Source organism: Peromyscus californicus, unplaced genomic scaffold (assembly GCF_007827085.1).
Source record: "Peromyscus californicus insignis strain IS unplaced genomic scaffold, ASM782708v3 Scaffold_1__1_contigs__length_55948999, whole genome shotgun sequence".
Lineage (NCBI taxonomy): Eukaryota > Metazoa > Chordata > Mammalia > Rodentia > Cricetidae > Peromyscus > Peromyscus californicus.
In genome coordinates this window covers 18,478,656-18,500,735 of record NW_026294492.1, presented here as the reverse complement: position 1 = coordinate 18,500,735, position 22,080 = coordinate 18,478,656, and the positions used below count along the sequence as shown (strand labels likewise).

At 39.3% G+C, this 22,080-nt stretch overlaps 1 protein-coding gene across 8 annotated transcripts in view; it reads right to left on the bottom strand.

Moving 5' to 3' along the window:
- Ncoa1 (nuclear receptor coactivator 1) overlaps positions 1 to 22,080 on the bottom strand; it is a 336,679-nt gene that overhangs the window by 106,806 nt on the left and 207,793 nt on the right. For all 8 annotated transcript variants that reach the window (XM_052745992.1, XM_052745990.1, XM_052745993.1 and 5 more), the window contains one exon: positions 11,253 to 11,338. The gene's annotated coding sequence lies outside the window, so the exon portion shown is untranslated. The remainder of the gene's footprint in view (positions 1 to 11,252; positions 11,339 to 22,080) is intronic.

Genomic DNA, 22,080 nt, shown 5'->3' with positions numbered 1-22,080 from the left:
TGCTATTAAAACCCTGACCCAAACTAATGATTTATTTTAGCTTACAGGTTAGACACCATTGGGAGAAGGCAAGGCAGGAACTAAAGGCAGGAATCTGGAGGCAGGAACTGAAGCAGAGACCATGGCTCATACTTATCAGTTACCTTCCTTATACTTCCCAGGACCACCTGCCCAGGGGTGGCACTGCCCACAGTGGTCTATGGGGGGGGAGGGAAGGAGGGAGGAGGGAGAGAGGGAGAGGGAGAGAGAGAGAGGGAGAGGGAGAGAGGGAGAGAGAGAGAGAGAGAGAGAGAGAGAGAGAGAGAGAGAGAGAGAGAGATAGAGAGAGAGAGAGAGAAGACTGATTTTTATTTTCTACAGTACTGTAGAGTTTTAAATCTTTTAGACTTAAACTGGCTTGCTCATTTAAAAATATTTGAGGATTCAAATTGATTTCAACATTACTATTCTTTAAGGACTTGGGAAAGCAGAGATAACAGATAACTACTTAGGATTCTATTCATGGAACAGAGACATACGATTGAGAATTGCATACCAGTGGCATCCAATTTCTTATAGTTCTTTCTAAAACATTGTTCATCATATACTGGCCCTTGGAAACAACCTATATACCCTGAATGTATAAAGCAAAAAACAAATGAAAGCACAGGATGTAAAAACTATAAGTTTCATATTGTGAATATTCCTTTTGGGTTATTTCTTTGCATGAGTTGAGTTGGCTAAAGAATCATAAAGTAGGACTTAGGATTAAAGAATCTTGTTCCAGCTAGAAAAGCTAAAAGATTAACTGAGATTGGAAAATACACACAATCTCTCAGCTAACGTTTCTAGCATGCCATGAGAACTGAATATTGTAAAATGGCAACAGCATTTAGTTCTGTGAAATATCACATTCAACATAAAATTCTTATTTTGAAGTCATTCTAAGTATGAAAAATGATTAAAATTCAAGTTCATTTAAGATTACTTTGAGTTAATTTACTATACTTTTATACTTACAACTATATTCTCATATATCACCAAATGTAAAAATTCAGGAGGTAAATTCACAATATAAAATACAATCTCTAAATTGAAACATTAAAAGACTACTGGGTTAAACCAAAGAGTTAAGCCTCAATCAGAAAGTAGTCAATGGCAACAAAAACAAAACATTTAGGAGACACTGGCCTTGTATTTCATTAAAGATCCTTGACTCCTGACAGTCTGTGAGTTTACAGTATTTATAACTCCACGAGGACTATTTTATAAAAATTGCTATAGAAATTATAGAGTTCTCTTACCATTTCTGTTGTGGCATATTAATTTAAGATATGCTACATTCATTTATGCTGTGGAATATTTGTTTAAAGGTGCAAAGATGTGTTACATTCTCTTATGTTGCATTTGTTTAACTCTGTGAAGCTGTGTTACTTTGCCTGCCTAAAACACTTGATTGGTCTAATAAAGAGCTGAATGACCAATAGCGAGGCAGGAGAAAGAATAGGCGGGGCTGGCATAAAGAGAGAATAAATAAGAGGAGAAATCTAGGGAAGAGGGTGAGAAGTGAGAAAAGGAGAAGGAGAGGAGGACTCCAGGGGCCAGCCACACAGCCACCCAGCCAGCCATGGAGTAAGAAAGAAAGAAAGATATATAGAATAAAGAAGGGTAAAAAGTCCAGAGGCAAAACGTAGTTAAAAAGAAATGGGATAATGTAAGTTGGAAAAGCTGGCTAGAAACAAGCCAAGCTAAGGCCAGGCAATTAAAAGTTAGAATAAATCCCCATGTGTTTATTCGGAAGCTGGGTGGTGGGCTCCTAAAGAGTAAAAAAAAAAAAATACACATTTCTACAAGTATTCCTTGTGTGTGAGTGCACAGTGTGCACTGTTCTGGGGAAGAAACACAGGAGGCAAAATGTGCTGTGTACATGCTCCACTACTGAGCTACATCGCCAGGACCACAAGTCTTTATCAGTCAGTGAAATGGACATAGTAATTGTATGCACATAATACATTTTTAAGAGAATAAATGAAATGCTCATACGTCTGAATTCCTTAAGTCTGAATGAAATCCCATAACCTTGTTCTTAAAAACTTGCTTCAACATGGATACTGCCGAAACATTCTTAAAAACTCATAAAGACTAAGTTTGTCCTCTGCACCACACCGGAGCCTCCATACATGCTGTCTCTAAGATACATCATAACATGTTGTCACTTTAAAATAATTGGGGCAAGATTAGAGATCTCTACTGTGCCCATCAAAACTCTGTATTCAAATATCAACAACTTCTTACGATGTTACAAGTCCAATAATCTCTCTGCACAGTCTGGAAGGCTAAAAAGACACTAATATAATCAACCAGGATGTCACAGATTAGTGTTATCAGTGGGTTCACTAATAATTAATAATTTAGCAATGACTGTCTCAATATCTTTAACTTATAGGAGTTTCTATCTCCTCATCTGTAAAAACGGAGGTTGATCACACTAAATTCTATGATTATATGATTTTAGAAAAGAAAACAAATCTATTCTGTATATTCTTTCTGAAAGGATATGATGCTTCAGAGGTCCATAAAAATGGCTTTTAACTTTGATGATAATTAGCTATGAAACTCCAATAAAGACATTTTACCTCAAAAATAATTCCCATAAGGACAAAATTCTTGTGAAAATCACCAGAGAGTTTGATGATTATCTGAAGTAGGTCACAGAACCTAAGGATTTGTGATCTGTACATTTAATAGAATTCAGCAAGTTGGAAGTGTATTAATAAGCCTCAAAACAAAGCAGCACTAGGGACCGAACCCATTGACTTATGCATGTAAGAAAAGCTCCCCAACACTAAGCTGTACCCTCACCTTTTAAAAACTGTTATTTTGATACAAGGACTCCCTAAATTACCCAGGCTGGACACAAACTTGCAACGATCCTCCTGCCTCCACCTCCAAAGTTGGGATTTGCAGGCATGTGTCACCACATACTACTGGAAAGTTAGATTTTTTTTCTTATAAGCACAGAAGAAAATCGTGATTTACAAGAACTAAAACATGTTACAAGTTGAGTATGTCTAACTCATAAATCTGAAATATAATGCTTCAAATCTCAGGCTCTGAGCAATCACAGGTCACCACAAGTAGGAAATACTACACTTGGCCCCATGATGAGTCTTAGTCAAATGCAGGTGCTCTAAAGATTATTGTATAACATTATCTTCAGACTTTAGGGTAAGGTAATATATGAAATATAAATGAATTTTGTGTTTTAATTCATAGTGTATATATTCACATCTTACTGTGTGTATTTAAATATTAGTCTGGAAAATCTAAATTTCTAATATTTCTTGTCTCGAGCATTTCAGAACAGAGATTAATCAACTTGCAACTTAGCTAGTTAAACTATGCTAGTAAATCAAAGGTGCAGATGGGTAATGACCAAGTCATTATGATTAGATAATGTAATTTTCTATTCTTTTTTTTTTTATTTTTATTTTGCAATACAATTCAGTTCTACATATCAGCCATGAATTCCCTTGTTCTCCCCCCTCCGGTCCCCCTCAACTTGCCCCCAGCCCATCCCCCATTCCCACCTCCTCCAGGGCAAAGCCTCCCCCAAGGACTGAGATCAACCTGGTAGACTCAGTCCAGGCAGGTCCAGTCCCCTCCTCCCAGGCCGAGCCAAGCGATCCTGCATAGGCCCCAGGTTTCAAACAGCCAACTCATGCAATGAGCACAGGACCCGGTCCCACTGCCTGGATGCCTCCCAAACAGATTAAGCTAATCAACTGTCTCACTCATTCAGAGGGCCTGATCCAGTTGGTGAACCCTCAGCCATTGGTTCATAGTTCATGTGTTTCCATTCGCTTGGCTATTTGTCCCTGTGCTTTATCCAATCTTGGTCTCAACAATTCTCGCTCATATAAACCCTCCTCATTCTCGATAATTGGACTCCCAGAGATCCACCCGGGGCCTAGCCATGGATCTCTGCATCCAGATCCCTCAGTAGTTGGATGGGGTTTCTAGCACGACAATTAGGGTGTTTGGCCATCCCATCACCAGAGTAGGTCAGTTCGGGCTGTCTCTCGACCATTGCCAGCAGTCTGTTGTGTGGGTATCTTTGTGAATTTCTGTGGGCCTCTCTAGCACTTTGCTTCTTCCTATTCTCATGTGGTCTTCATTTATCAACACATCAAAACAATTATCCACCATGATCAAATAGGCTTCATTCCAGGGATGCAAGGGTGGTTCAACATACGAAAGTCCGTCAATGTAATACACCATATAAACAAACTCAAAGAAAAAAACCACATGATCATCTCACTAGATGCAGAAAAGGCATTTGACAAAATCCAACACCCCTTCATGATAAAGGTCTTGGAGTGATCAGGAACACAGGGAACATACCTAAACGAAATAAAGGCAATTTACAGCAAGCCAACAGCCAACATCAAATTAAATGGAGAGAAACTCAAAGCAATTCCACTAAAATCAGGAACGAGGCAAGGCTGTCCGCTCTCCCCATACTTATTCAATATAGAACTTGAAGTTCTAGCCAGAGCATTAAGACAACATAAGGAGATTAAGGGGATACAAATTGGAAAGGAAGATGTCAAGCTTTCCCTATTTGCAGATGGCATGATAGTATACTTGAGCGACCCCAAGGATTCCACCAAGGAACTGATACAGCTTATAAACACCTTCAGCAACATAGCAGGATACAAGATCAACTCAAAAAAGTCAGTAGCCCTCCGATATACAATGGACAAAGAAGCTGAGAAGGAAATCAGAGATACATCACCCTTTACAATAGCCACAAATGACATAAAATACCTTGGGGTAACACTAACCAAGCAAGTGAAGGACCTATATGACAAGAACTTTAAGTCCCTGAAAAAAGAAATTGAAGAAGATCTCAGAAAATGGAAAGATCTCCCATGCTCATGGATAGGCAGGACTAACATAGTAAAAATGGCAATCTTACCAAAAGCAATCTACAGATTCAATGCAATCCCCATCAAAATACCAACACAATTCTTCACAGACCTGGAAAGAATAATACTCAACTTCATATGGAAAAACAAAAAACCCAGGATAGTCAAAAGAATTCTGTACAATAACACAACCTCTGGAGGCATCATGATCCCTGACTTCAAGCTCTACTATAGAGCTACAGTAATAAAAACAGTTTGGTACTGGCATAAAAACCGACATGTGGACCAATGGAATCGAATTGAAGACCCTGACATTAATCCACACACCTATGAACATATAATTTTTGACAAAGAAGCCAAAAGTGCATAATGGAAAAAAGAAAGCATCTTCAACAAATGGTGCTGGCATAACTGGATATCAACATGTAGAAGGCTGCAAATAGATCCATATCTATCACCGTGCACAAAACTTAAGTCCAAGTGGATCAAGGACCTCAACATAAATCCAGCTACTCTGAACCTGCTAGAAGAGAAAGTAGGAAGTAGTCTTGAACGCACTGGCATAGGAGATCCCTTCCTAAATAGAACACCAGTAGCACAGACACTGAGAGAAACAATCAATCAATGGGACCTCTTGAAACTGAGAAGCTTTTGTAGAGCAAAGGATATGGTCAACAAGGCAAAGCGACAGCCTACAGAATGGGAAAAGATCTTCACCAACCCCACATCTGACAGAGGACTGATATCCAGAATATATAAGGAACTCAAGAAATTAGACATCAAAATTCCCAACAGTCCAATTAAGAAAAGGGCTATAGAACTAAACAGAGAATTCTCAACAGAGGAAACTCAAAAGGCTGAAATACATTTAAGGAATTGCTCAACATCCCTAATTATAAGGGAAATGCAAATCAAAACAACTCTGAGATACCACCTTACGCCTGTCAGAATGACTAAGATCAAAAACACTGAAGACACCTTATGCTGGAGAGGATGTGGAGCTAAGGGAACTCTCCTCCACTGCTGGTGGGAATGCAAGCTTGTACAACCACTTTGGAAATCAATATGGCGCTTTCTTAGAAAATTGGGAATCCATCTCCCCCAAGATCCAGTAATTTTCTATTCTAATCAGCCAATAATGGTGAAAACACTTATTTAGAATTCTACATTTAAGCAAACATTAGATCAATTCTATTATTTTCATGTGGACAATCTATTTGGAGACAGAACTTGAATAAAAACACAAAACTAACAAGAATAATTAAATTATAACAATGGTTTACACTTCTGAAAGATTAAATACCAACCATGCACATTAAAATCAGAACAGTCTTATTACATCCTAATTGATAATTAAGATTAGTTAAGTATGTTAAGCTAGGATGTGAATTTTCATTATAGGTCTATGAAAAATTAAGATACTTTTCAAATGTACAAGCAAAGAAAATCAAGCAATCTGAGTTACTGCAGCAGGAAAGAAGGACTAATTGCACAATTCTTTAGAGGCTAATTAAAAACAAAACCGCTGGTGCTGAGGTGGTTCTGATTCTGTGCAGAACAGACCTGAAAGGTGCCAATATCTGCTCGTGTGGTCTAGTTCCGGTGCGCATCTTCTGCACAAACTTCTCTTAGGATTTCTCTTGTCTAAAACAGGTCCCCAGGGAAGCGGCAAGGGGAAATTCTGTAATTATTTTCTGATACAATAAAGGGAGAGGCCTTTCTAATATTGAATTCTGAGGAAAAAAACCCAGCTTTTCCCCCAATTGTGATAGCAATAACTTTGCCAGGAACATAAGAGGAAACGGGCTCTAATTTCTGGTATATATCTTTTGTCTTTTTTAGTTAAAATACATCTAATTTTCCTAGTGGAGTTTTATTAAGTTATGAAATCAGAAATCAATTACTTTTTGTTATAAAATACAAATTACAGTTTGTTCTATTCATAAGAGGAAAGCAGTTATCGAACCCTCTAACAGCAATGTGAACTCTGGCTTCTTTGATGTTGCACTTACGAATTACTTAGGAGGCATGAAGACAGTGCTCCATGAAGATAGTGCTCCATGAAGACAGTACTTTGTTTCTTTGAACAACAGTACATTTCCTTCACGTGAAGTACACCGCGTGAAGGGCTCGGGGAAGGAAAAACGTATCTCCAGATCTTAGGTTACAGGAACCTTATAATCCGAGTGTATATTTTCATTCATACTCCAGTTTGCCAAAGAACGACGCGCTTCCTAACACTTGCAGAAGTATTAGTAGCGGAGTTACAGTACAGTCTAGATTTACTGCTTTTCTTCTCTTCAGCTGTTTCCTTACTTTTCTAAGTAGTATTTAGAGCTAAAGATAGACTGGGCACAACTTCATGTGCAAATGCTTGTATGCATCACAGGAGAAAAATTTAAAACAAGAAAACAACCAAATAAGCCCAGCACTTTACTCCCAGGAATTGCCACTCGCCTGCTTCTGTGACACCAGGTATATGACAGTTTTTAGGGACTCAATTTTTGACATCTATAAAATGAGGCTGTTACAGCACAACTAACTCCAAGCTCACTTCCAAATAAAATACTCATGTAAGCCTTGATTTATGTTAGTAGATGAATGAGTAACAGGTTTAGAGTAAGTCCATATGAGAATATGAACTTAAACACATGTAGAAATAGAAAATGACAGTGTTTTAAAAAATGTAATGTTTGCACTTAAGAGTTTCTTTTCACAATCTGAGTTTAGACAGGATAAAGACAGACCAAGAAGACCTATTGTCTCAGTTGACTTCTCAGTACTCTCCTTTTGTAATTCTACTATTCTAATGCTCACAGGAATATAATCTAAGTGTGATAGCTAACCTTGATTGTCAACATGATTGAATTGAGAAAAGCCTAGGAGATAAAGCACAGTTCTGGGTGTGTCTGCAAGGAGGTTTCCAGAGACCACTAAATCATAAAGGCTCGCACACAGTGCAAGTGGAAACAGACTCCTGGGAGGTGGTAGAAACTGTGGAAGGTAGGCCTTGTTGGAAGAAGGGGTCACTGGGGACTGTCTCTGAAGGGAATTTCATGCCCCTGGCCCTTCCTGTCTACTGTTTGCCATGAGGTTCGGCCCAAGCAACCATGGATTGAATCTTGTGAAACAGTGAAGCAAGTAAATAATGCCTCCATCACAGTTCTTTTTCCCAGGCAATTGTCACAGCAATTCAAAGCAGCTCTCACACTAAGGCTACGCATTCTCAGTGTACTATCCCTGATCTAGTCCATGTAGAGCAGATGCTACGCTTTCTCCAATGTCACTATCCCCAGTCTAGTCCATATAAAGCATATGCCAATCACTTCTGTAGAGCCAATCAGTAAATACTTTAAGTGTTATAGGTTACAGAGTACAACAGCTCAGCTCTGCCATCCAAATGTGAAAGCAGCTACAGTCTGCATACAAATGAATGGCACTGTGGCTCTGTGCCAATAAAACTTTACTTATAAGACACAGGCTGCAAAAGCCGGTTTTGTTCCATAAACTAGTTTGCCAACTACTGCTCTAGATCATATAAAGCAAAACAAGATGTGTAAAAATCAGTTATCTACTAAGGAGGCATGGTTTCAAAATAGAAAACTCTTTTTAAAAGGATCAGTTTCCTTACATTTCTCAGAATCGTGAGAAATAAAAGTCTAATATAAATGGGAATGTGTTACTGCCTTAAGTTCAGATAGGATTTCAACTTACATTATATGCTTAGGACAAACAGGCTTCCTTTCCTTTGTCAACAGGGCCATCCGTTAAGGCAATGCTGACTGCCAAGCTTTCTAGAAATCACTTACTCTGGCCTTCTGCTAAGAGCTCAAGTCCTTGACTTTTGATCTTGGCAAACAGATACCCTGTATCAAGCTTTCAATGCTACTTCATTCTTTTCTTTCCCATTAATCCAAAGACATGACCTCCTATCCTGAGCCCCAAATGCCAAGTATTTCTATCACTTACTTAGAAAAAGATGGCAAGGAATATGAACAAAGAAGAGGAGAGGGGAGGGGAGGGGAGAAGAGGGGAGGGGAGGATAGAGACAGAGCAGGCTTAGGTAAAGAGCAGGTAGCAGGAACCCCCTTGAGAAAAGACTTAATTTCAGTGAAAACTTTAGCTAGAACAAAGAACATTTTACTCGATGTGAGACACTCACTTGTGAAGAACTAAGTTATGGGGTAGCTTTATTCTTATACTCCTATCTAGATCGAACTGCTCCCAGCTATGAAATTGACTGTTACTGAAGTTCCTGATGAGCCTCTGCTAGTTGGTAACTATGGTTACCACTTCAAAACAATATAAACTTACAAAGTAGGAGGGAACAGAAATTTGAGCAGAGGTTTCTTGAAATTTCAGAAAATGAAGCTAATAGTAACAAGACAGAATGATGTGATTTTCAGAGGAGCCATCGGAGTTCTTCATCTCTGAGCCCCATAGTCTTAGGACATTTGCCTCAGCAAGGAGTAATCCTCCAGTGGTGAGTAATCCTCCAGTGTTGATGCATTCTCTTACAGTGGACAACACCTTAGGAATCCAACTAATAACCCCATGAGGGAACTGCTGAATTTGATTTGTAACAGAGACACTGGTAAAAAGAAACTAAGAGCACAAGGCTGCTTCCTAAGAGCTCTATGAGTATGGTCTGAGATGGGACCCATAGTATTAGAAGGAAGTTGCCTGCACATACAATACCTCCACAGGGTAAGCCAGATGGGGTCTCAGTGCTGAGAGGAAAGGAGACACGGACTCCTACCCCTAACCAAGAAGCTACCCTACAGCTGATACTCATCAACAAAGGGAAAATCAGCTTTTTCCAATGAGTGTCACTGGGTTTATCAATCACACTTCAAGGCAGGCCCCATGCCTAGTAGTAGTTGGCCAACACAAAATGAACTCAAGTGTATCTTTGTGGTGATATATTGTGTACCCCAATAAAACTTATCTGGGGATCAGAGGACAGAGCCAGCCACTAGATTAGACATAGAGGCCAGACAGTGGTGGCACACACCCTTAATCCTATCACTCGAGAGACAGAGATCCTGTCTGGATCTCTGTGAGTTCAAGGCCACACTGGGAACAGAGCCAGGCAGTGGTGGCACACACCTTTAATCCCAACACTTGAGATCTCATGCTTTTGCTTGGGAAGCATACATGCCTTTAATCCCAGGAAGTAAGATGGCAGGGTAGAAAAAGGTATACAAGGTGTGAGAAAACAGAAACTCACTGTCTTGAGACTGAGGATTTCCTAGAGGTAAGGGCTTGTGGATGGCTTGTTCTGCGTCTCTGTTCTTTCAGCTTTCACCCCAATGTCTGGCTCCGGGTTTTTTATTAATAAGACCATCTAGCAATTCATGTTACATATCTTTGTGAAATTTTCATCATTCTGCTTTGTTTGGGCTTTTTTTTTTTTTTATCATAATGGTCTTTTATCTGTTTGCTTTGATTTTTTTGTGTGGGCTTTTTTGTTTCTTTACTTTTTTTTTTTAAAGAGAGGAAGAACATAAAGTTGGGTGTGTAGGGGAGGATCAGGGAGGAGTCAGGAAAGAGGAAAAACATGATCAAAGTATTATTTTTTTAAGTTGGCCATGTCCTGGGTCTCACTATGTAGCCCTGGGGTTGGCTGGAACTTGCTAAGTAGACCAGGGCCCTGCACTCACAGAGATCCCCTGCCTCTGCCCCCTCAGAGTTAGGACTGCCTGCACCACCACCCCTAACTTATGTCACTCTTGTTCACTGTTTGGAAAAAGATTTCTTTTTCAAATCAAAGTTTCCTCTTTTCCAACATTAGGACTCCTTTTGAGTTATTAAATAATTCAATCATTTGATAGTTGAGTGCCCGTGGTAGCAGGGCTTTCGGTGGGATAGTGTGGTGAAACAGGAGTGGTCACTTGCCAACAGTGAGAAAAAGCTAGAACTTTCATATTAGGGAACAATTTCACATTAAGTGGTGAGAACCTCAAGAAATGTTGATGTCTTTAGGGGAATTTTTACAATTTAGGAAAATCTTTAATTTTATTCTCATTTCATAACTAAATAAGTTGCATACTATTTTTAAAATAGATTTACTTTTTACTTATTATTGATGGTTGTCTGTGTGTGCATTCATGCATGTATGCGTGTGCTGAGAAGGTCCAAATCTGACTGGGTTTATGTGAATGCTTGTGAAAAGATCTACAGCTTTAAGAATACCATCAAAGAGGTCCCTGATCAGACAGAAAATTGAAAACTACTGCAGACAGCCAGAAAGGTAACAGCAGAAGAACTCTTCTTGGTATCTACTTTGTCACATAGTCAAGTACAGGCTAAAATCCAGGTACTATTTGACATTATACTTACCCTGTTTATTTCTAAATCTGTTATGGAAGTATACAGTGATTTTTCTAGGAGGTTAATTCATTCTCTGAAACAGCCATAAAGGGAACCTGAAATTAGGAAAACAATGATAGTCAGCTGGATCTTCTTGGATCAGTCATGTAAAATTAATGCAATCTAATTTAGAAAATGAAGAAAATAGTAAGCAAGCATAATATAAAGTGTCATTCTTGATTTGACAAGGTATTTGTAACTGGTTGGACCTCGCAGCACCATACAAAAAAAGTGTAACTAACATATAAGTTACATTATTTTTGAAGCAAGCAAAACTAGAGAACTTATGTATATATTTTAATAAAATGGAATAAAGAAATTATCATTCTTAATACAAAACAATTCTTAAGAATAAAAGATTAATTTGGAAACTTAAATTTTGAGATAATGAGCTACATTTTCATTTTATAAAGTAAAGTCCTAAAAGTAAGTCACAGAAACAAAATTTTACCCAATCAAGCAACATGCAGAGAGAAAAAGGACTTTTAGTTATAATTAAAATGAAAACAAAGCAATTGAAAATTTAAAATACTTGAGTTGGCAGTAGAGTTCTCTATGGTGTCCTAGGTTTGCTCCCCATCACCACACAACACAGTCGCAGACAGACAGACAGACAGACAGACACACACACACACACACACACACACACACACACACACACACACACACACACCACAGATACAAAGAGAAAGAAAAAACTTAAAAGTACTTGCTGAGTTCCACCTCTGGAAAGGAGGAACCGTTCCCTATTTCTCCCTCCAAGTAAAACTAAAAGCCCTGGACATATTTATCACATACATATGAAATCTGAAGATAGAGAGAAGACAGACCATGTATGGATCTCAGAACCCAAGAAAAATCATGTGAAACATTTATGAGTTTTCTTTTGTACCTTGTATATGATAGAATTGGACCCAAAGAACTTGGCAGCCTGGAAACACCCAGAAGCCAAGACCTCCCTAAAAACATCAACCAACCAAGTAACCAACCTAAACAAAATCCTGCTTGCCCTTGCCAAACAATCAGGAACAAGACAATGCAGATGAAAGCTATTTAATTAGCCAAACACAAAAACACTGGGTGGGGGGTGGGGTAGGAGTTGGGGCTCCATAGTCCCCATTCCACCATTACCAGCACAGGTCAAAGGGAAGCCTGTCTGAGCGACACTCCTCAGGCTACAACAGGAAGCCGAGTTCTGCCTGCCATAGTAGTATCAGAGACCAGCAGTTAATCAGTGCCTCCTAGCTGATAACAAGGCCTTTCTCTATGCTGTCAATAAAAGCCATGCAGAATGCTTGGAAACTCACTTGACATTACCCTCTCTGCCAGAGGCTAGTGTCGGAGGAAAGCTAGCATTGAGTTAGGCCTTTTACCAATACACACTACAGGGAACATGCCCCTGTAGAGGTCACATGGGGAGTATTAATATTAATGAGGCAATGAGGTACTCTTACCTCTCTCAACCAGAGAATATGGAGAAGTAACCCCCAACTTGAATATTAAGAGAGGCAAAGTGGGGACTTGAAATCCTACCCATGGGGTAATAATGAGGTAGCAGCCACCTTCCCATGCTGGAGCAGTAATAGCAGAGGCTAGCTAAATGAAGGGTTAGTCAAGTTTTGTTTTTTGAGACAGGGTGTTACTTTACATAGCACAGTCTACTCTCAAGCTCAAAATCTTCCTACTTCAGCCTTCCAAGTGCTGGGAGTACAGGGATTTTGCCACCATACCCAGCTACATCAGGACATTTAACTAGATTACAGAATCTCAGAACATAGTACCCACAATGTTCAATGTCCAATGAAAATTACTTATATCACAAACCAGGAGTTTTTTAAAATTTACTTTTATTATTTTTAACTCTGAGTATTCATTAATTGTTTAAGACGAGCAGGAGTTCATTATTCTATTTTTGGCTATTTTCAAAACCAGGGCCTGTGTAATAACATTTCAAAAACTGCATAGATATTTTTAAAAGTTGCCAAGCCAGGGGATGAGAATACAGTTCAGTTGGTAGAATGCTTACCAAGCCCAGGTAAACACCAGCACCACATAAAACCAGGCATCCTGATACATGCTGACAACCCCAGAATGTGGAAGGTGGAGGTACGAGAATGATAGATAAGTTCAGGGTCATATTCAGCTAGTCTGGGCTACATAGAGCCTGTTTCAAGAAAACAAAAACAAAAACAAGCCAGCACAGTGTGGTAGCACTTAAAAAGCCTCACCCACCCCCCCTCCAAGGATGGCAATACTGTTGAAACCAAAATATTCACTAGACACTCCAGATGGAAGACTGGTTACTAAACCCCATTTATTTATTTAAAAATAATAAGTGGAGCATACAACACAAAAAAAAATGGAGGAGTGATAACACACATCTGTATTCCTGGCATTAGAAAGCAGAGGAGTAGTATGAGTTCAAGGGCAGCCTGGGCCACAGTGTCTTAAAAGACAGCAGGTAATCTGGGGCTGAGGAGAGGGCTCAGCAGCATGTGGGGAGGTGTTCAGTTCCTTCACTCACATGGCTGCTTTCAACCACCTGTAACTCCAGCTCCAGATGTTCCGGCATACTCTGCTGGCCTCCTTGGGTACCAGGCATGCACACAGTACACTTACAAAATATCATACACATCAACTTTATTGTTGTTCTTTTGAGACAAAGTTTCTCTGTGTAGCTCTGGCTGACCTGGAACTTGCTCTGTAGCCCAGTCTGGCCTCAAACTCACAGATATCCACCTGCCTCTGCCTCCTGAGTGCTGGGATTAAAGGCATGCGCCACCACGGCCTGGTAACACACACTTTTAAACTAAGAAAAATAAATAAATAATAAACAAACAACAAAGAATAGGTTGTGATTTTTAAAGTCAAAAACAGGAAAACAGGGGCTGCCAAGATGGTTCAATGGATAGAGGCACTTGTTGCCACAGCCCTGAGTTCAGTCCTGAAATCCACAAGGGGAAAGAGAAAACTAACTTCACAAAGTTGTCCCAACCTTCACACTGAGGCATGCACCCCTCATCATGTGCACACACACTTGCACATGTGTCCACACACCTGCTAGTGAATTTTTTCAGAGGTGGATGACTACTAAGGAACAACTCCTGAGGTTACTCTGGCCTGCCTACACACACACACACACACACACACACGCACACACACACACACACACACACGCCTACACACACACACACACGCCTACACACACACACACACACACACACGCCTACACACACACACACACACACACGCACGCACACACACACGCACGCACGCACACACACACGCACGCACGCACACACGCACGCACGCACACACACACGCACGCACACACACACACGCCTACACACACACACACGCACGCACACACACACACACACGCACGCACGCACACACACACACACACGCGCACACGAGAAACAGAACTGTCTGTAATAATAATTTTATTTGTCATCACAATGGTCATAATACTAAAAAAGACTTTAGGACCATGATTTCTCCCAAAATTTCTGAAAGACCCAAGAAATAAATACCTTATAAGCTAATCCTTTTAATATAGCTTTAACTTCCCCCCACTAATTCTTTTTCTGTATTAATGAATAAAGACCTTATTGTTAAAAGATATGACCTAAGAAGGTCATTCACCTATTTCAGACCATTCAATAACTCCTCAAAACTCTTAAAATCCATAAATCTTACAAGACAGAGTTCCTCTCTTTTTAGTTTTACCTCACATCATTTTTGCTAGTCTGTTTCAGTTATTTCAAATTTTCTCACTTTAGCTATACTTCTAAACAGTCTTTTGTAAGTGATCATGCCATAAACCACTTTTTGAGTATACATCTATGAATATAAATGTGTGCATATAGTTTAAAACTACTACTATCCAGGCTATATCCTGGTCTACTCTGAGATGTTTAATTTCTAAGTCAGCCTTTGTGCAGTTGTTTCCTCTTACATAAAACAGAGATAGAACTTACACCTCATAAGGGGATTGGGGGTCAGGGGAAGGCTTCTAATGACCAACTCGGGAAGAGCCCATGGCTCCAGAGGGTTTTAGAAGCTGTAAAGACTTCCTAAGTTTGTCACTTTGCCATGCTAACTTGTCCTCACTCCCTCTGGTTTCCTTCCTCTCCCATCTTCTACCTTTCCCATGTGCTATATCCTCAGGGTGGAAGAGAAAGATACCTCCATACCTCATCCGACTTCTCTCATAGATGAGCATTAGCATGGGGGGTTTGCTAAAGGACAGAATAAGGTGGAGGGGCTTCCTAGGTCTGTGATAAGGAAGGCACACTAGGTTTAAGAACAGAAGCCAAGCCTGTGTCAAGGAACAGGCTGATCTCTATATTAAAAACAGGACTTAGAGAACTGGTGTGTGTGTGAAGTGCTATGTTGTTAAGGTAATGATTTCAAAATACTATGATCAGAAAAAAGAAAAGCAAAGTGAATGTTTTCTGATATGTTCTTATGTAAAAATCGTTACAATAAGTCTAAAAAGTAGGTATTTTTTCTGCTTTATAGAGAAAAACATTGAGCTTAAACAGCTCGATTGGCTTTATTTTCTTCTTTAGTCATATTTTCCTAATTGGTCTTTATAATATTCTCATTATGAAAAGTGAAACCATTTCTGGAAAATCTCCACTTAAGTGAGAAAATTAACAGATACCAATACTAAGATGATGCAGATATCGGAATTATCTGGCAAGGACTTTAGAGCAGCATCAGTAAAATGTTCCAAAAACAATTCTGAAAACAACTGAAACAGATGGAAAAACACAAAGTTTCAGCAAAGAAAAAGAATATATTAACAAATGGATATGTTAGAAGTAAAAATACAATATCCAAAATTAAACTCACAGGATTAAGTTAAAAGCAAATGAAGATATATGAAGAATGAAGAGTGCACTTGAAGACAGATCAATAGAAACAATCAAATCTGAATATAAAATCATCATTGGAGCCTTAGGGAAATGAGGACCAATCTGAGAAAATGTAACATTTTTGTCTTCGAAGTTCCAAAAGGAGAGGAGAAGGACTGGACTGCGTTTACTGACTGATCCCTTTACAGCACTGAGCTGTATTCTCACCTCCCACACCCACTCTGTGGTTTCATTCTCTTCATTCCCAGCATTATATCCTGTGTAATAACCGTGGCGGCAAGTTCCACAGCTCCTCAAACTTCTAGCCACAGTGAGTTCAGTGGTCCATCAGATTAAAGGAACATAACCAATGAACCAGAGCAATGTTGACCCACTGAGGCTTTAATCGGTTTCCTTAACTAAAATGACAATTCTTCCCTTCTACAAATGGCTAGGTGTCACAATAATCTATTTCATTTTTTTCATAACACTTAGTTACCTGAAGTTAAATATTTTTCTCTTTAATATCTGTCTCCTCCACTAAAAAGTCAGTTCCATGAAAGCCTGGACTTATATATTCTGGTCTCTGATGCACAATTTATGGTTAGCCAGGCAGTGGTGGCGCACGCCTTTAATTCCAGCACTTGGGAGACAGAGCCAGGCAGATCTCTGTGAGTTCGAGGCCAGCCTGATCTACAGAGCAAGATCCAGGACAGGAACCAAAACCACACAGAGAAAACCTGTCTTGAAAAATAATAATAATTAAAAAATAATTTATGCTTAATTTTGTATTTGGTGATGGATAACTGAAAACTTCTTCCTTGGGAACTCAGTTCTTAAAATGCTAATTTGAAACAAGTGTGATTTCACACACCATTTTAATATTATCGAGATAAAGTTAATACACAATAAAATATGCCAGATTTAAATATATAGAACAAAGAGTTTTAACCAAAATAAGCACTGATGTAATCACTACCATAAACATTCCTATTATCTCACCAAAATGAGTCTTCATGATGCTTTACAATCCAGGTAATTTCAGCTTCAATATAGAAAAGCTCCTACATGACTTCAATAAGAAGTGGTTTGGCTGATAGCAGAAGTTTTATTCTATATGTACCAATTAAAGAAATCAAAATACATATGTAGATGGGTTTAGTGAGACAAAAGAAAGAACATCTTTCTCTATGTCTTCCTGACACACTCTAAATGCCAACATCTTTCTTCCCTCTTCTCCAGGGAGTGTGTTCTTGAGTGTGTGTGTGTGTGTGTGTGTGTGTGCACAAGTGTGTATGTGTATGTGTTGGGGGGCAGTGCACATGCCCCGTGTGTGCATACGCATTCAGGCCAGAAGTTAATATTGGATGACTTCAGTATTGTCTTTGCCTTAACACTGGAGATTTGCTTAGGGTGGCTGGCCAATGAGCTAGCTCCAAGCATTCTCCTGTCTCCTTCACTGGCACCCCAATGCTGAGCGGTTACAGATGTGTGCTCCTGTGCCTCTGTGGCAGGCGTTTTACTGACAGAGCCATCTCCCTAGTCCAGGGAGTGTGTTCCTGTTCCTCACTCAAGTTCTGGCTCGAGCATCTTCTCTGCACAGCTCCAACTCTTCTCTGCCCTAGGTCCCCTCCAAATGATCTCTGTGGTCCCATGACATATTACAACCATTTTCATCTCAAAATCTGTTGCACAGTTTATAAGTAATCATGAGTCCATAAGGACTAGCAGACAATCCTACACCTTTGTGCAAACCCAACATCTGGCATGCACAGCAAACAGTCATACTAGATGAGGAAATTACTCAATCTCATGACTCCGGTAAGACACAGCCTACCCTGCACACCTCAGCTCAGCACCTAACTCTGACATAAAATAGTTCTGTTAGGCATTTGGGCATATTCTTCTAAACTACTCTTCAAACAATTTAACTGAGTAGTCAATTCAATTAAAAAGTCACCATTTGGTAGAAAGTACAAAGCTTTCATTTAATTTTTAAAATACTGAATTTTAACAAGGATGCTTAGAAACACTGGGTAACTGCTTATTAGAATGTCATTTTTAAAAGTCTGCATATGTTTATCTAAAGATAAATTTATGATGGTTTTCCATTGCATGAACAATGAAGAATTAGTTTTACACAATAATTGGAAACAAGTTGGCTTTTCTTTAAAATTTCTTCTTAGTTCTTTTCAAATAGATTTCAGGATCCTAATCCAGCACAACAGCCTGCTTCATAAATGTCAACTTTCACTCCCCAACTGCTGCTAACATGTTAAATGCTAGGGAAACAAGCCTACTTTTTCAAAAGCCCTAAAGAGAAAACCTGATCTTCAATTTATAATGTAAACAACATTTCAAACTGAATTCCTTACTAGAGTATTACAATTTTATAAACATATCTTAGCAATATATTTGACAAAACAATGACAGTTGCTAGTGTTCTTCTGTCCTCAGTGGAGAGAGAGAAGATTGTAAGAAGCAAATGAAAAGACTCACACTGGTTGGTTAAAGTCAACAGACACTTCTAAAAACAGTTCTATTTTATCATTAAACATTCTGTAAATTATCAGTAAAATTCCTATATTGTTTTTCAATTTACTGTAATAGCACTATCTTTTCCCACAACAAAATGCATCTTTCAGAATTAACAAAGATAGTATTTGTTCAAAAACATAGATGGCCAGAATTCTATTCACAGTTTAAAACGAGGACCCCAGCTTACAGCCGCCACCAAAACAACTCACATGAAGCAGTAGTCTATTCCTAACACACAACACTTAGTCTGTGAGTCTGGTGTCCCTATCAAAGCCAGATTAACCTTTGGAATTATACAGCTCTTAATTCTGTTTTGGAAAACAAACCCATCAGTGGCTCCCTATGCTGAAGAACGAAGTCTTACCGAGCAGACTGCATTGCGAGCACACTCAGAAGCCTGCCCTTCCCTGTCTACATCTCCTACCTGTCCTCCAGTCAGTCCCTGCTGGCAGGCTGGCCCTGGTCTCCCCAGAATGTCTTCCCTACCTCCAGGCTCACAAGAGAATCCAGACCCCTCTAAACTTTTAAACCCTATTGCAAATTCCTCCCCCCCCCCCAAAAAAAAAACCTCCACCAAACTACATGTTTGTTCCCCGTCTCTTTTAGCAAGTTTCTCAAACAGAGGTTCTGACCAGGTGTGGTAGGTAGTACATGCCTACAATCCCAGCACTTGAAAGATGGAAGAAGGAAAATCAGGAGTTCAGGCTATCCTTGGCTACATACTGAGTTTGAAGCCAGCCTGGGCTACAAGAGACCTTGTTTTAAAAGCAAAACAAGCAAAGAAAGCTTCATCATATGTTTTAGCTTTTTAAAACATATTATTCCATGGATTTGATCATCTTAAAAATCAATACTAAGTAATTGTTGAGTAACCACTGTAAAATCCATGCTACTCTTGGCATTGGCTTACAGCACAGAACAAAAATGGTATCATCTCTACTGCAACAGTGCTTACACTTCTATGTAAGCAAAATGAACTATTAGGCATCAAATTTCCCACTGCTAACCAATTAGGTCATCTTTAGTTTTTACTATTATAGTAATACTATTGTGAATATAGTTCTAACACAGCTTTGTTATCCCTGGGATTGTTTACTTAGAGCCAGTTCCCAAAAGTACTATCATCAAATCAATAGCCTTGGATATGTGTATGGCTTTTATGACATGTACTACCGTATTGCTTCAAATGAATTGTCCCAATTCAAAAAGTAATGTGTGCCTATTTGGTTCCCCATAGACCTCTTATTGTTGCTCAATAAGAAAAAATTATTATTGTTTTAATTTCCAATGAGGTTCAACTCTTTTCCATATGTCTATTTATTCTATGTTGTCTATATTCCAATGGGAATGTCTTATACTTGCTAAAATCTTTTTATAAAGCAGTAATCATTTAAGGTCACATTTGGAAAGACTTTTTTTTTTTTTTTTTTTTTTTTTGGTTTTTTCGAGACAGGGTTTCTCTGTGTAGCTTTGCGCCTTTCCTGGGACTCACTTGGTAGCCCAGGCTGGCCTCGAACTCACAGAGATCCGCCTGGCTCTGCCTCCCGAGTGCTGGGATTAAAGGCGTGCGCCACCACCGCCCGGCTGGAAAGACTTTTAAAAAGTTTTAATTATACAAATTTCTTTATTAAAAATGTGCTTCACTGTATAAAATCACTGCTTTACAGTTTTCTTATTTTAGATTCCTATTTTTTATATGGTTATACTAGCTTTTCAATTTTAAAACGTTAACCATAACATCTGTATCTGGACAGGCTCAACACTACATTTTCTAACTGCTATTTGGTTATTCTAATATAAGCAATTATACCATTGACAGATTTTATGATTATTGTTATTAAGTCCCTAAATGACATTTCCTCAATTTTAAAGAGAATTAATTTTCTTAACATATGAAGATGCTGAATCTCAGAAAGGATAATCAAATTAAACAGGTGAAACAGGACATTGTAAAAATGTCTCTGTCTCCTGTGTGTAAGCCGATGGGACTCCCTACCCTTCGTTACATCCATCTAGGACCACGGATGCCAAGAGCTTAGGTAAACTCACATGCGGTTGGATTTTAACTTAATTTGAAAGCCTGATTTATTTGAAATAGTTTGCAGAAAGACTGAATCATGATAGAGCACTAAAATAAAAAGCTATTGTGATGCAAAAGTTGTCTGTTGCAAGCCAAGCAAGGGCAATTAAAGGCACTAGAAATTGTGCAGTCTCTCAAAATAGACCACAGAATTATCAGTGCTGCGCGATATTGATGTCACCAATCTGCATTTTATCAAATACTATCTATCACCCAAGTGCTGGATATCAATCTGTTAGAAGTCTCCAGCTGACTGAAAAAGGAAGCTATTTAATTCATGGTTTCTCTATAGAAAACTGAAACTGTGATTTTCGCCAAAAAAGAAAAGCAATTAAATTCCAAGAATTTCCAGAATTACTGAAATTTATCCAGAAAATTATAATGTGTGAAGAGATTAGTAAAGCAAACACAGGTGAGGGAAAGCAAGCAGTTTGTCGGAATGTGGAAAAGAACTGAACTCAGTCTTAGGGTTCCAGAGAAGATGGCTATGGATGAGCATACACTGCTGTCAGCAAAGCTTTTGAACAGTTTTTAAGCCTAGCTTTTTTTTTTTTTAATATCAACTGAATGTACCAGGCTCAGCTGTCCCCCCCAGGGGAGAACTTACCCTGTTGGAGGAGGAGATAAGGGTGGGGGGAGCAGGAGGAGGGATGAGAGGGGGATATGTGGTTGGTATGTAAAATGAATTAAAAAAATAAGAAAAAAATATATAGTCATCTTAGTCTCTTTTCCTGCTGGTGTGACACACTATTCTGACAAAAGCAACTCAAAGGAGAAAGGAGTCGTCGTGGCAGATGATCCCGGCTGTGGACCATCGCGGCAGCAGGAGTTTGAAGCAGCTAGTAAGCATTTTTACTCCAAAAGAGATCAGAGCATAACAAAGAATGATCAGAAAGCAAGTCCAAAATACAGCAGGCAGTCCGCACATCCCACACCTCCAAGTCCAACATCTGGGGCTTGTGACAGAAGAGTCCCAGTTCTGCCTCCTGCAGTACCACACGGAGTCTCTTACACACTCTGTCTTCAGCTCTTCTTGGTGGAGAGCTCATGGTTCTGACATCTCTACCATCCTGGAGTCTCTACTGCAACTTGGACTTCACGTTCACAGCTTCACACAATGCTCTCTCAAAGACCATTTCTGCAGGGACTCCAGTCCTGCTACTTATCACCTGGCCTCAGCTGCTTTCTGAAACCATGGCACAAGCAAGACTCCATGACTCCTTAGGATCTTGCACCATTCGTGCCTCAAAAAACAAGGCCACACCAACAATGCCTTAGTTCTGCAATCAGCTAGATATGTGGACCACAGTCGAGCCAG